The sequence below is a fragment of the Copadichromis virginalis genome, unplaced genomic scaffold (assembly GCF_057382275.1).
Source record: "Copadichromis virginalis isolate Kocher_CV1m ecotype Utaka unplaced genomic scaffold, C_Virginalis_male_GT1.1 unmapped_scaffold_1, whole genome shotgun sequence".
Lineage (NCBI taxonomy): Eukaryota > Metazoa > Chordata > Actinopteri > Cichliformes > Cichlidae > Copadichromis > Copadichromis virginalis.
This window is the reverse complement of record NW_028188589.1, coordinates 6,341,792-6,355,683: the sequence shown is the minus strand read 5'-3', so window position 1 is coordinate 6,355,683 and position 13,892 is coordinate 6,341,792. Positions and strand designations below refer to the sequence as shown.

General features: G+C 41.8%; 1 protein-coding gene and 1 long non-coding RNA gene across 2 annotated transcripts in view; both read right to left on the bottom strand.

The window, feature by feature from the left end:
* Nucleotides 1-13,892, bottom strand: part of LOC146679671 (protein NLRC3-like) — a 97,316-nt gene that overhangs the window by 38,444 nt on the left and 44,980 nt on the right. The window lies entirely within an intron of this gene.
* LOC146679675 (uncharacterized) lies at nt 9,261-12,665 on the bottom strand. The gene is made up of 2 exons (XR_014918619.1): nt 11,939-12,665; nt 9,261-9,442 (listed from the first exon to the last, which is right to left on the bottom strand). It is a non-coding gene; the product is annotated as an uncharacterized LOC146679675 (long non-coding RNA).

Genomic DNA, 13,892 nt, shown 5'->3' with positions numbered 1-13,892 from the left:
TGGAGTGGTGATGTCACTGGAGCTGCCAATATGTGCTCCAGCCAAAGCTACACCAGAGGGTTGTGCTGTGTAACAGGTTGGTGCAGGTGGTGTTATCTACATTTGAACATTAGGCAACAGTCTCATGAAGACACTTTCTATTGTTCACTAAAGACCAACAATAACAGAGACAAAGGGAGAGCAGCAGAACTAGTGCTAACAATTAGCACTGCTAGCCTGCCCACCAACACCAGCTAATGTTCTAAAAACGATGATCAATGATTTTGCTGTAACAGCTCCAGCTGTCTGTGTCAGGGACACGTTGGAGATGAAGTGAGTGATCCAGTGACAAAGGTTTGGAAAGCTGCAGTCAGCTGAGACTAAAGGAGTCACCTGACCGAGAGACCAAATGTTTCACTGAGAACGTCCAGATGAACAGAATCAACCTTTGGGATAATCTGTTCCACACATCCATGTTTCACTTACTGCATTATATTTCCTCATTGCTGTGCACACAGGCCTGTGGCTTATAACCAACTCCAAGTTCAGACTCAGAGGCTGCTGAAGCTGTTTTCTGGAACAGAGACGTGTTGGATATAAAAGCAACTCTTCTTTATGTGTCAGCACTGAGGAAAGGAGCAGCTTCGTTTCTAAGTGTATGAAGGACTGTAGCAGTGTGTGTGTGAGCTTTATTTCACAGACAGAACCATGTCAAAAACACAACTTCAGGTAAAAACAATACAAAATCAAAGAGTCTGATCAGAAGGATTAAACAGAGGAGTGTGGGACTGTTTTTAACAGACAGCAGGTTAAGCCAGGCTGGAGGAGTAAACTGAGCCTCGGTGTGAGCAGCAGTGTGTTTGACAGGAAGCTGAGATAAACAGTCTGGAGCCCATTTAGTGCTTCATATGAAAGTGTGAGGATTTGAAAGCAAATCTAAAATCAAGCAGGAGTCAGTGTGAGAATGATTTGTGCTTTTCCTCAGTCAGATGCTGGGAGTTTCAGTTCATCCATGTTCAGCGTGCTGTGCTTTGTGTAACAGGAGAATATGACAGTATAAATCAAGTCTTCATGTCACTGAAAGCCTCCACAGTCTGCTATGGAGGTGCATCAGTTTGGATTTACAAGAAGAACATTTCTTAAACCTGCCACAAGATGGCGCTCCAACAGAAGGGATGTCCACAGTGTAACACAGACACACACATACTGTGTGAATGTGTGAGTGAATGGGCTTTCAACACAAGGCTTCTGCTGCTACCTTTAATGACATAATTAGCTAACAAGAACAAACTGTTAATTACCACCAAAGAACGGCTCCAGATTTTAGCTGCTGACCATTTTGTGAAACGTTGATTACATCAGCTTATTGTTGATTTTTCAACCTTAATATCAGCTGCTTTAAAGGAGCCTCGTTCTCTGGCAGTAACACTTTTCTTCACTAGATGCAGTGCAGGCACAGTCTGTGTTTCTAAACTACACACTAATGTTCATTGTTGTGCAGCTAAATCCTCCCTCTGGATGGGAAGAATCCCTGTCAGGCTTCAAACACCTGGCTTGGTGTTCTGGAGCTAATGTGTCACCTGTGAGGACTCTGAGATGAACACACAGCAGACACTTCAGTTCTCCGTCTGTGTGTCCTCAGTTTCCCAGCATGCCTTGGCTGTGGTGGTGGAGGTGAATGAGGGGGAACATGCTGCTCTGTCAGCACTCAGGTTTCATACCTGGTGATCTCAGAGGACAAAGCGGCGTTACAGCAGCGCACGTTGATGAGACCTGATGCTCTGAACAGTTCAGACTTCAGCCTCACTCTGAGAAAACAAACGACTGACTGTCAGCAGCAACTACACCTGCTCCATCAGTGACGGAGAGAAGAACTGAGACTGAGAGACATACAGCTGCAGGTCAAAGGTCAGAAACGCCCGCTCTTTGTACGGGTCAGGAGTTAGTACTGCAGAGGTCAGAGGTCAGCTTGCTGACAAACCATTTGAAACAGTTTGGAGCTAAAAGCACAACAGCAGAGGAAAGAAGAGACACTGCAGAGATGATGCAAAATATTGTGTTTTGTTGTCAGCTGTCAAAAAGTGTAACACACGTGTTCCAGCACAGCCTTTGTGTACTTTCACTTCTCCATACTGTCCATTGGAAATCCTGTTTGTTACTTTTTGATTTCAGTCCATGTGTCCAAAGCAAACTTCTGTCCCACACTTTCTCTGCTGACTCTTCACCGATGCTCAGATGATCTCAGATGATTTCACCAGAACTCATCAAAATTCGGGCTCCACAGAAACCCAGACGTCACTAAACAAGCGTAACAAGCAAAGTGAAAACTGGTCGTTCAGCGTTCAGTCGTTCACCTCGTGACACAGACACTTATTTCCACAGCATGCACGAGGACTGACAATAAGTGTCTATAAAGCCACTTCTATCTGCCACACCTGTGCTTCTGTCATGGTTGCTCTCCTCTCACTCTGTCATTTATCCACAGTCTGCCTCCCTCTGCTCCGTCAGCTGACGTCCTCTCTACACCACCTGCTGTGTTTTATCCTGCAAAAACACATTTAAGAAGCGTTGCACCGAGTAACGGGAGGAACTGCTATAAAATCCATTTAAAGGAGGTGGTGCTGAGTGCTGTGACTGGGGTCCCACCACTGACATCACGGGTGGAGGACATGTTGGAAAACTGCTACAAAGTGCTGTGCAGCCAGCAGAGCTTACAGTCTGTCCTGTGTGTCATACAGGCTCTCACACTTAGTGTTTCTGTGACACATTGAAGAGAAGTTTGTGTTGTTCACAGTTGTGCTTGTACTGAGTGACAGCTGACATGACCTAACAGGAATAATGTGTCTGTGCTGAATGAGAAGTAACACACAATGAAGTCTTGATGCATCTCAATCATCCAGGAAAGTGAGTCTGTTGCTTCTGTTCATCTGGACGCAGCGTTTTGTGGGAGAAACGTGTCGTCATCATCAGGTGACGTCTTCAGTCTCAGCTGCAGGTTTCAGTCTTACAAACAGGACATTTGCATAAAGACTGAAAGCAGCTGCAGGAACGATGGGCTGGGAGCTCCGTTCCTTCATCTTAATTATGCAGATTCTCAGGACCATTGATCAACAACCACTGATCCATGTCCATGAGTCCCATTCACAGAGATGTGGGAATGGCTGCAGTCACAGCATGTAAGATGGAAATAAATGAGAAGTATTTAGCTGAAGTGGATTTGATTTAAGTTAGTTCTTTTTTAACTTGTAGTTCTACATTGGAAGATTATTGTGATATTGAAATATAAAAACTACATTTATATTCTATTATTTTCTCAAAATAAGCGTCACACTGGTGGAAGCCGGTGTAGCCGCCGAAACGCCTGCATTTATGGAGACTTTCAGCCCCAGGTAGGCCAGTTATGGATCTTGGGATCCACATTATGTCAGCAGCTGTTCTCCACCGTGAACTGTGTTCAAACAAACACGCTCACGCCTCACAGACGACAGCTTACAGTCCTGTAGAGATAAAGTGACTTCGTACAGCCCCGACCTGCAGACGCTGTGCGCAGAGGTTCAGGAGCAGAAGTCCCGTTGTAAACATATCACGGCAGACCCGACGATGTTTGCATGAACGCGCTTTTTTTAAAAGTCAGGTCAAGGCTCCAAAAGCCTGTTGAATTCTCCCAATTCTTTGAATCTTTGGGCTGAAGGAGGGACAATACTCGGTGTATCAATGCTCAATCAACAATCATTTATTTCCATACAATTCAACAGTCAGAGCATTACAACGTCCGGACGGGAGAGATGCTACCAGAGGGTCAGGCACATGTCTCAAAATGGTGACGGGTTGCTCAGCTTTTTATAGTCTCTAGTGGCCCCCAGCTAGTCGTAAAAGCCAAAACATCACATTTTTTCTCTGTTACAGCGCCTAAGTTATGACCTCGGCAGTTGTTTCTCTGCTTTCTGTAAGGTGGGGGTGTGGAATGTGGTCTATCTATCTCCCCTGTCTTTAGACACAGAGTCTCCTGCTTACAACCTTCTCTTCATGATTCAACAATTAAGCATGTCAAGAAAACAGTGTAACACATTCCCAGCAGATCAAGGATACAGAGTGATGCACATTTATCTAATGAACTAATATGTGAATATGTTCTGTTAACTCAAAAGTATAATGAGAACTAAACTACATACAGCTCACACACTCTATATTAAAGGGTATAATATGATCTACAGCAGTATTCTAATTCAACTACTTTGATTACATATATAAGGTAACATATAATAACAGAATAATCTAATAATTCCCCCTTTTGATCTCTGAAAGAGATCACTTACAACATGCACTCCAGGGTTGCAAGGTCCAAGTTTTCTTGATCCTGAGGCCCTCTGTCCCCCTTTAACGGGTGGACCATATGTGGGATGACCTCTGTGTTCACGCAGTTCAGATGCAAGCAAAGTTAGATTTACAACCATAACAGCAGTTACAGATGACTCTCCCATCACTCCCCAATTCTCCCACAGCTTTATTTTGGTGCTCCAGTTTTCCACTCCCATTTTAATGCCCCCTTATACCTTTCAAATGTACTTAGACTAGAACCTCTGTCTAAGGAGCTTTTAACCTTTATTTTTATTGCTGCAGCTACCAGTGTCTTCCAGTTGGGTGATTCTCAGCTTCTTTCTTCGACCTCCGGGGTTAGACCACCCTTTAGTCATTGCACAGTTCTGGGGATTATTCTGCCCTGATTTCCAACAAAGATCTGTGTGTTTTGGGTTCACCGGCGTGTCCCCCTTTTTGCCAAGAGCCTCTTGAACCTCGTTGGTCTGGTGTTCCTGGTTTTCGCCAACCCCTTCATGGTTATTGCTGTGTTTGTGGGATCCATCTTCTCCAGGAGCCCAAACGTCATGACACTTGACCCCAGTTGCTGTCTCGGCAGTCCCTACATCTGTCCCTGCTGTGAAGGGTCCTCACATCTCCGGGTCCCCGTCTGGTGTCTGCTCCTTTCTCTGCAAGAGACAGAAAACCAAAACACCTCTCTCCCTAGCCTTGATAATCTAATATTGTTATCCATTGTTGTTCTAATGATTCAAATTTGGTTTAAAATATTATGTTCAGGACTCTCTGACCCAGGGACTTATTCTAATCATAATCTATGTGTGTGTAAAAGAAATCAAAAATTAGTGAACCCTTTCTAAGTCTACACATTATAAGCTTAAGTTTTACCATAGCTAAATTATTAAACACAGAAATAACGTCATAAGATGTTCATAAAACCATTGTTTGATGTTCGGACTCAACTTCCCCCTTTTTTGACACACTCCCATGTGTCAATTCATTGGAGCTAGACAATTAAAAGAGAAGGTTAGTGACATCATATCTGGTAACTGGTCCATCCAGAGCTGTAACATTTTGAAATGTATATACAACAAGCCAAACCACACCTTGGTCACACCAACCCTTTTCCGCCCCGAAGATGTCCAATGCCATCCTAGTATGGACTGTCAAAAGTGGCTTTAACGCTGACTATCCTGACAATCCATTTTATAACGTTTCCTGGTCAGATTTGCCAATCTCTGCACCAGGGTTTTAAACTTTTCGCCATTTCCATTAGTTGTTATTTTTATTTAGTTTCGACTCCAGATTTTCAATTTTTACCAGTTGTAATTAGTTTTTACCAATTCTTTGCTAGTTTAGTCTAGTTTTTATTTTCTGAAAATCCTTAGTTTCAATTTAGTTTTATTTGTGTTTTGCAAAAATTAAGTGTAACAAAATCCCAGTTCCATCATATCAGTCATGCTCTTCTGGTTATCCTTGGGTGTTGAGACTAATAACTATTAACTCTTGCCGCACCGAGTGGTCCTAATTTTGGTTGAAGTGAATTGATAACCTTTTGAAGGCGATTGTTTCACACCTTTATTTAGATGTCCCAGTCCTGTTGTCTCGGGATACATCACGCTGCCTTATCTGGGGTTAGCTATTTTCTGGGGATGCGGGTTGAGTGGGTGAGCTCTTCAAGGAGGGGGAGTGTGCTCCCCCTGATGAGGTCTTCTAGGTAAGCTAGGTTAACCTTCTTGTGTGGGCTTTTCAAGTGCACTTTAAGGTTAGTGGGACTTTTAGTTTTATAAATGTCCCTCATGACCCCCTGATGACCCAGTATTTCATTTTTGCACACTGTAGTACACATTTTAGTTTTTGCTTGTAGCTCGCATACTCTACTTGCCACTCCTCTAAGTCCTGATGTTTCTTAGAGAGGACAACAGTACCTTTAACATTATATCACATGTGTGGGGGTGTGGCCTTGCCAATTGTTTTGCCCACCTTTTCAAAATGGCTGGCGTGCCCACAAGCACATTTCATGGAAAAAGAAAGGTAAGCTTGATATTTACATTTAAAATGTTTTGTTAAACTCAGATTTTTATTTTATTCTTTTTGCAAGTACCCCTCCTCGGTGGCGAGAAACTGTTGGTGTGGTCAAGTGGGTGCTCTAGAAACAAACGCTCAGGACAGAACAGTTATCAGTCATGTACTTCCTACAAATTTTGCATATGTTCTATTTCATATTGATCCTCTGAGTGTAATGGTACATTTTAATTTGAATTTATCCAAACTAAACACAATATTTTCTTTATTACTTTGCTCTTGTTCTTTTTCAGTACCACATCCTATCAAATGTCCCTGTCGATTATATTCTACATTTAATAACTTACTATTTCAAGTGAGAACCTAAATCACGTGGACCAATGTTTATTATTGCATATCTCTATTCTGAATGTGGCCAGTCATTCATAGGTATTGTTAAAGTTTTGGCGATTTTCCTCTATAAAATTTAATTGACTTTTTACAGTGGCCTGCTATGGTTAATAGTAACATATTCCAGTCATGAGTGGTATCAAAAGTCTTCTCCACTGTAGCATTTGGCATTCCCAATAATATAACATGATACCTTACTCAAAACACAGCTAATATAGCACAGTTGTCTTAATGCAAACATCAGCAACCACAGTGTTAAGTCTGCAGTTCATACTTATGTGAAGCTAGAGTCTCCTCCTCCAGTCTCTCTTATCCTCCTGCTCCTGAAAAAACAAAACAAAACAAAGCGAAGCATCCACCCTTCTCTTGTCGGCTGGGTGAATTGTTTATGAATTGTTTATTGGCATTTACTAATCCTAAAGTGGGTGCAGTCATTGTCTCAGTATCAAGTCAGTCAAAGCTTCCAGTCCGTCCATCACAGTCCATTCACATGCATACCTCCATACACATTCATACCAGATATTGCTGATAATGGAGTCTCCCGCGCAACCTATTCGAGCCTCCATCACCAGCAAGATGACGTCATCATTTTAAAGGAAAACAATTCCTTCTTGTTTTTTGGGCCGGATTGACTCGGTGCAATCCTTTTAGACTCAGAACTTCTCAGTGTTCCCTATAAGTGAATTTCTCCCAAGCCAATTACAATCATGGAGAAGCACACTTTGCAACTGTTTACAGTAATAATATTTTATAGCGCTTTAAATTTCAATCTTTCAGGCCTGGTTTAAAGAGCTGATTGTTAAATCATGAACTCACAAAATATCAACATATCACCACCGGTGGATCACACCTCTCAGATGTTTTTTTTTTTCCAGTGCACTGTAACAAAAACGAAAACAGACATAACCAACAAAATACTACTAAAATAACACAAACTAGGGCCCGTTGCAGACATGTCCTAGCAGACATATCCCTCTCTCGCTTACGAGAAAGAACACAAGCCAAAGCTCACTGATAAAATCAAGCTAGCGCTAAACAAAACCAAACAATCAACCAGAAATTCACAGGAAAATTTTGCTTCCTGCCGGGACAATATTGTGTGGGAATGAGAACCTCAGGTGCCGTAACTCCTTTTATTCCTCCTTGAATTAAAACTCAATCACAGAAAATGCCGTACTCCGACCTAAAACTTACACTATTAATTCATCATTTTTCAAATTCAAATTTTATTTGTCACGTACACAGTCATACACAGTACGATATGTAGTGAAATGCTTGGACAACTGCTCGTGACCTAAAGAAAACAAAAAAGGAAAGGCTATGAATAAGATAGGAAATAAATATGAAAAATTAAAAAGGGTAAATTTAACTAGGAAGGAATAAAATATAAATTAAGGTTAAAAATGAAATAACTGTACAACACAAATTAGAATGAAGGGTAAATTTAACTGGGAAGAATAAGATAAAATATATAAATTAAAGTTGAAAATAAAATAACTGTACAACAAAATACACAATACACAATATAGAACTATATAAGAATGTATGAAGAAATCTAAATATAAATAAATATATACACAATAACAGCAGCTGTACAAGTATTAACTGGAAATGAAGAATATAGTGACCAGTGTTGTGCAAAAACAATGTCCAGAAAGTCCAGTGTGTGTGTAAGAACCACACTCTGTGCCACTGTTCCTCATCAGGGCTGTGTGAAGCACAGCAAAGAATTCAGTCAAGGCCTTGAGCCATAAACAGACATCACGCACAGACATTGTTTTCATAACCAAACTTTTTTAGACCTTATTCCTAAAATCTACATAAATGCCCTCTGGGTGACATATAACACATTCTAAGTATTTAATGGTAATCAATGGCTCCTCATAAAAATTATGCATTGGGATGTTTGTGTGCAGCATTTTGCATATCAGCATAAGCAAAGCATTCTTCATTGCATCAGCGTGTATGTGTGTGTGGATCACTCTTCATTGCACAAGCGTGTGCATGTGTATGTGTGTGCATCACTTCTCAGTGAATCAGCATTCCCGTGTGTGTGTGTGTGTGTGTGTGTGTGTGTGTGTGTGTGTGTGTGTGTGTGTGTGTGTGTGTGTGTTCATCACTTTCCTGTTCTGGTGTTCTGGGTAAACCACGGCCTGAAGCATGCCCTGGGGTCCTGCCCCCCCTCCTCTTTCAGTTTGTTTGCGACCATTGCTGCTGCTGCTGGTCAAAATTCAGTCCGTCCTGGTTCTGACCCCAATTGGGGCAGTCCTTTCTCCAGTGTCGATGTTCACCGCAGGTGAAACCTGCATCTTCTTCTGTGTTTTTGTCCATTCTGAGGTGCCTTCTGACCTCAGTTACTCCTCCTGTCTCGGTCACGCCCTTTTTCGCCACCCGATCATCCGTGTTGGTCCATCACTGTCCTGCACAGTGTGAATGCAAAGTTATCAAGGTCAGCATTCTTTCGCTCGGCCTTACTTTTCATTCGGGCTTGGCGGGCGTCTCGTCACAGCTGAGCTCTGTCAGCTGACGCAGTCTAGGAATTTTCCCCCGTGTAGTGAAACGGGCCTTAGGTTTAGTGCTCTCCGTCTCGGCTGCATGAGATCACATTCCTGCAGGTCTGTTGACATTCTCAGGTCGTTGTTGTGGGTCCAGCTGTTGCAGCATTTGGTCAGTGTCACGTATGGGGGAGAGCAGGAGTCCAGTCAGCCTCGGCTTTCAGGGCCGGCAAAGCAGCCTGTAATTAAATATGTATAGAAAAAACAAAAACAAAACAAAACAAAAACAAACAAAAAACAAAAAACAAAAACAAACGAACAGGAAAATGTTGTTGTGTTGGCTGTGTTATTCAGAGGGGAGACAATGGGGCCAGGCCCTGTGTCAGCCTTCTCTCCCCCTTTTTTTGTTTTTTGTCTCCCGATATAATCAACTCCTAACCCACCAAGTTGACAGGACAACACCAGTATATGTTAAAATTCTTAAGATCATGTTTAAAAGCCCAAAAAGGAACTTTCTTTCATTCAGTAATCACTTTTATTAATCAATCAACAGAAAACATGTCACAATTTGAATCTTTTAACCACTAAATTTGTTGTGTCTTGCCTGGTTGGTTAGACCAGTGTTCCTTTTTTTTTTTTTTTTTTTTTTTAGTTAAATTGTTGTCCTGCAACCCAGAGGGTTTCTTTGTCAGTAATGTATAGACTTCATCATTTAAGTATGTTAATTTTTCTTTAACCTTGCTGGAAAATCTTCACATGTTCATGAGTGTAAGCTGTTTCTTCATTGCGTGTATGTGCATTTGTATAAAAGCAGGTTAATTTTATCTTTTCTCAAACTAGGCGTTACCTTAAAAGGAGCCTTTCTCTCAGATTTCTCTGCTTGTGTGTTTTTGTTTCACCTTTTTGTTGTGATGCTCCGGACGCCTTCCCAACCTCCACAAGTCCGTTGGCCCCAATTTTATGTGTTAAAACTTCTCTTAATTTCTCCTCTAATTCTCTCCTCACTGCTGTCGGTTTCACAGCTGCTGATTCGTGCTGGGTGTGGTTCCCATTACCTATAATTTTGCTTCGGCCGCTGTGCTTGTGGGGGCAGTTGGTCCAGGTCCGCAGCTTCCTGTATTAACACACTAAGAGATTTATTTAATTTCATTTTCATCACTGTTAAACAGATAAGCAGGCAACACGCCTACCTTGACAGCGTAAACTGCACGCCAGTCTCCCAACACATTCCTCTCTCTACTCCTCCATAATTCTCCACTGCACACCTCTTACTATCTCTCCTTTTTATTTTTATTACACCACAGAGTAATACACCCAATTATGCCCGTCTATCTCTATGTGGCTCCAAATTCCCTCTTTATTTAATTTCACACTCGTCAGGGGACAGGCACACAACAATTTCAACCACTGAAACGAGGAATTCAACCTTTTTATATTTCTTTACTAATCTAGACTCAACGTTTGTTCGCAAAATGTGTCTTGTTCTAGTCCGGAAATAAATGTGAACCCGTGATTACACGGCCGTTCCAGTGTTATTTCCGTGGCTATGCGGGGGCCCTCACCTCCCCAAGTCACCACCTCAGCACCCGGACGACGCCGGTCCTGGCCACGCGTCCACGGACAGGAGGGTCGCTACTCCATAGGCAAATGTTCCACAGGTACACTAGGCATCAACCTTTGATCCTAAAATGTGTATTTGCTCTAATGTCCTCCTAATCAAACACATCAACAGTCACTGTCACTGTGTTCACGCTTCACACTCCACACAAAAAACACACTCAGAGCGCGCCTCACTCACACTCTCACTCAGTGCGCGCTTTACCCACAAGACAGCACCCAGAGCGCGCCTCGCAGCTTCACACACACTCTCTCACCCAGAGCGCGCTTTCACACTCACCCACAACACTTTTCCTCAGCGGGAATTTTACACAGAAACCTCTGAGCTCAACTATTAGATCTTCTTAAAGCACACTGCACCATAGACCAAAATACCCCTTTCTCTGCGCTTATGACCGCCACCACGGGGCAAAGTCGCATCATAAAAGTGATGCTTGCATCCCCGAAGTTATACCCGACATCATAAACCAGGTTTTGCTCTATGTACTTCTTGGCAAGTAAAATTTTACTTTGTTTTATGACCGCAGCCCTTAAAAAAAAACTCGACTGACGCCACAAACCACCGTCAAGCCTCTGTTCAATGTACTAAAATTAGCACCAACCACTACTGCACTTCACGGCCGCACCACCGGAACACGGCCGTATCATAAACCAAACCTACGGACGTGTTTCGCTCTCGCGTTGCCAGCGTTCAACCGCACCGTGAAGCCAGCATCTGCTTTTCCTTAAATCAACTTCTATTTCATAGCCGGCAAGAGCCAGGACGTAACAGACACCATAAACAAACTTCAAACCTCGACTTCAATGTACTGAACTAATGGCCGTGTCTTCAGAAGAAATTCTAATGTATTATTGCTACAGAAGCCAGTATTAGACAAAATTAAATGTGGAAGGTAAAGTGGCTGCAACTAGTCCAACGTAGTATGTTATTAGTATCTCGGTAGAAGCAGTTTATTTAACACACTGGAATTCAGCCTCAACTTATGTTGTTAGTATCTTGCGCCAAAAACCAGACACCGACAAATTTACTGTGAAAATACATGTGACTCAGCGAACAGATTAATTTGGAAAGCCCAATATGCACATTTGGTATTTATAATACAACAGGCTGTGCTTACCTTTCTGTTTTAGGCCGGCCTTCTGTTCACTTTGCCCCACGATCTCACCAAAGGCCAAATCTACACCTCCTCAGCACACCAAAGATCCGGGTCACACGGCACCAAGTTGTTGAAATCTCCCAATTCTTTGAATCTTTGGGCTGAAGGAAGGACAATACTCGGTGTATCAATGCTCAATCAACAATCATTTATTTCCATACAATTCAACAATAAGAGCATTACAACGTCCGGACGGGAGAGATGCTACCAGAGGGTCAGGCACATGTCTCTAAATGGTGACGGGTTGCTCAGCTTTTTATAGTCTCTAGTGGCCCCCAGCTAGTCGTAAAAGCCAAAACATCACATTTTTTCTCTGTTACAGCGCCTAAGTTATGACCTCGGCAGTTGTTTCTCTGCTTTCTGTAAGGTGGGGGTGTGGAATGTGGTCTATCTCTCTCCCCTGTCTTTAGACACAGAGTCTCCTGCTTACAACCTTCTCTTCATGATTCAACAATTAAGCATGTCAAGAAAACAGTGTAACACATTCCCAGCAGATCAAGGATACAGAGTGATGCACATTTATCTAATGAACTAATATGTGAATATGTTCTGTTAACTCAAAAGTATAATGAGAACTAAACTACATACAGCTCACACACTCTATATTAAAGGGTATAATGTGATCTACAGCAGTATTCTAATTCAACTACTTTGATTACATATATAAGGTAACATATAATAACAGAATAATTTAATAAGAGGTGCCACAACAAAGACTGAGAAGAGGACAGGAAGAGACGGTGAAAGAGATGCACTCCTTCGCCATTCATGTTAAAGCGTTGCATAGCTTTAATTTTAGAGAGTGTTGCATAACTTTAGTCATTTTTCTACCACAGGTGAAGCCAAGAATTGTGAAGCTCTCTTTTGGCCAAATACCAGAATCTGTAAGAAGAAGAAAAAACAAACAATCAAATAGGTCATTATTAAGAGAACAACAATCTCTTGATGATTATCCACAGTGTCTTTGATAACTCTGAGATACAAACTGTCAAGGATATACACATCCCAGCAAACAATAGCTGTGTTTGACTAAAGCGATTAATAACAAGGACAGAGCTACAATCACTACAGTCAAACATAAAGGGCTTAATCCTGAATCCAAGTCTGAGCTGTGATGCCGTTGGTGCTGAAAGCTGCTCAGATCCTGAAGCTGCACGTTTTGTCTCTCTCTAACCAAACCAGCAGCAAAAGAAGACACATTTCGCTTGACATAAACATTGTCATGAATTCCCTCTTACTTTTGCTGGTTTGCTTCCACCACCATTAAAACACACACAGAAAAACAACACAGCACAGCTCTCTGCCTCTCTCAGTGTACTTTAAGAACACCGTTTCCCATCTCAAATCTCTGTTTTTGGCATTATTCGCTTGCTTGTTATGAAGCAGTCTACCGTTGTTTACAGCCATTTTTTTTTTTAATGACTTCCGACAAGACAGCCTCATTTCTGCTGTTCAATACCAAATTTTATTTATTTTTTTCAAATTAAGTGAAACTGCAAAATGCTCTGCTGTGTCTCTATTAAAACCTCTTATTAAAACCTCTGAATCACTTCAGCAGCATCAGCCAATGTACATTTGTTGAGTCGTGGTTCTCGTCTGCTTTTGTTCTACTGCAGAATAATATTTTTAAGGTTATCTACTGTAAAAAGCTAGGCCAGGAAAATCTGCTTCATGGTTTTGTGTTTTATCCTCAGTTACTTTGACACAAAAGCATCTGCTGTGATGCTCACACCTCTGATGAAGTTTCACAAGTGTCAGTACTGATAAATGATCAGAATTATAATGTTTCTGACTCTCTGAGTAAGAATTAAATGGAATCTAATTGGGACCTTGTGAATTGGAATTGAACAGGTTCTAGAAATCAGTGATGATACTCAGCTCCAATACCCACCTATGATATGAGGCTTACGAACGC